A 2,339-nucleotide genomic window follows, 5' to 3' on the forward strand; every position below is an offset into this window, starting at 1 on the left:
AAATATTAAATATATTTGCAAAGCGCCAGGTGCCTGAATTGCTCAGCACGTTTTTATTATTATTTTTTAATGGTTCAAGTTTCTCTACTTGTGTATTCCCTCTTTTGTTATTTCTATATTTAAATCCTGTTTATTTATTGTTTTTATGTTCAGTGAAAACTAGAATCCTTACTTCTGTTGTTCAACATTGTTATGAATATATTAATTTTATTTGCTTGTTTTGACTTATTTTCTATGAAATAAAGTTGCGCAACAATGTAACTTTATTTCTTTTTATGTTTTTTATTCTCATTTTCTTCATGAGTAGATTCAGTTTAGATCCCAGTTCACACTCCTGACCAGTCGGTGGCGCTATATGCACCATTACGTTGTTTGCCTAGAACAAGAACAGCACTGATCGGTAGAAATATTTGTTTATGCGCGCGTCTTTGCCTCGAGAGTCACGTGATTTACGTCGGTGTGACTCGTCTCACACAGGCCTGAAGACTCGGAGGGTCTACAGGGGTCTTCACGTCACACAGGTGTTTCCAGTTGGGACATAGCTGGGACGTCACAAACAGGTTTGGAGGACTTCCCCGTCACAGTGAAAGTCCAGCTGCAGCAGGAAACACACAGGTGTAATGAATCAAACTGATGATGGACAAACAGCACGTTGACTGGACCGTCATCGATGTCGTCAGTGACGTGTGCAAAGGGCCTGGAGGAGAAGAGACGCTGGGTGGACTGTCTGAAGATGACGTCATCGAAAGCACGAGGCTCCTATGGTGCTGCTCCAACAGGTGAGGACAACACACCTGCTCTACTGCTGTTGCATGTCTGCAGACTGTGTGTGTGTGTGTGTGTGTGTGTGTGACTGATACAGCTATGCCTTGTCTGCGTTGTGATGCTCAGCTTGGTTTTGATGGTCTAACATGACAGAATACGAAAAGCGAGGATGCTCTTCGTTGTTTTATAGAGAACGCCGAGAGCAGAAGGAAACACAGGAGTTTAATATCGACTTAAATGGAAGAGAGCTCTCTTTCTTTCAGTGTCGGCTGAGACTTGTGTGTTCTTGTGATTTTTATTTATTTTATTTATTTGTTTGGCAACAGAAGGCCAATGAGTGCTTAGTGACCAACCAGACGAGAAGTAAAGCATCAACATCTTTGTGAAGCAGAAGCTCAAACAGAAGTGTTAGATGGGATTTAAAGGTCACAGACAGAAGGAAGGCTGCTCAGATCCAGAATGACTGTTGGGCTGGGATCCCTGTTGCGACATGGTTCAGTGTTTTACCTGATTCTATTGAGATGTTTCAACAATGCTTTGGTTAAACGGAGACACGTGAACAGGGTAAAACATGTAATATCACCATGAAACATCCACAGTTGATTACTTACATTAAGATGTTGTACAAATCAGACTCTGAATGACGTACAAACCCCTCAGTAAAATCCTTCAGAATATAGATGGACTTCTGATTTCTGGTTCAGAGTCTGAGAAAAACATTTAGAAAAACAGCCTTTTTATGGGTTATACCATTCCATACATTTTGAAGACGCCACAAGTGAAAAGTGTAAACAACCCTGTAAATGTTCAAATATGCAAATTATTAATTGGATTTGGGAGAAATCCACAGAAGCAAATAGACAAAGTAGTAAAACGACCAGCTGAATGTGTATTTTGGATGTTTTCTAATCTGAAAGTAGAGACATGACAAGGAAGCAAAATAGTCTCAAACTTGTCCAGTGCATGAAAAACATGTATTCCTGTAGTGTCTCGCCTTTCAGAGATCAACCTGCGGCGAGAATTTAATTAGACAGGTTTGTGATGATTGGTTTTCAGACTGCGTCTGCTTCACCTCCGTCTCTGACTTCACACTGTACAGATGTCGTGATTGACAGCTGTGCCTCCGTCTCGTCTGGTAACGTGTCTGTCAGGGTGACGGCGAAGGAAACGGCTGCTTCTCCGGACGTCGAAGCCAAAACTTATTTTTGGTGAATTCAACATTACTTGTTTTGACATCCTGTCGAAGCGTTCTCCAAAAGCCTTCATTATTCATCGACCGAAGAAGTCTCTCCTGCTCCGTCTGCCTGCGTCTGTTACTCACATCTGAGATTGTTGAGACTGGACACCTTCTTTATTACGGGGAGATGATGCGTTACTGTGATCTTACGCACACTCATCCTGGGTTGAGGGTGTTTTTAAAAGTTAGTGGAGTAGTGTGTTTGTGTGATTAGGGGTTTCTACTTCTTCTTATGCTTATAGTATCAGAGGAGGGGGGGTGATGCGGGTGTGTGTGTGTTAGTTTGTGTGTGAGAGAGAGTTTTGTATCCCCCTGTGGCAGTAAACAGCACAGCAGT

Source organism: Eutrigla gurnardus (genome assembly GCF_963514095.1).
Source record: "Eutrigla gurnardus genome assembly, chromosome: 22".
Taxonomy (NCBI): domain Eukaryota; kingdom Metazoa; phylum Chordata; class Actinopteri; order Perciformes; family Triglidae; genus Eutrigla; species Eutrigla gurnardus.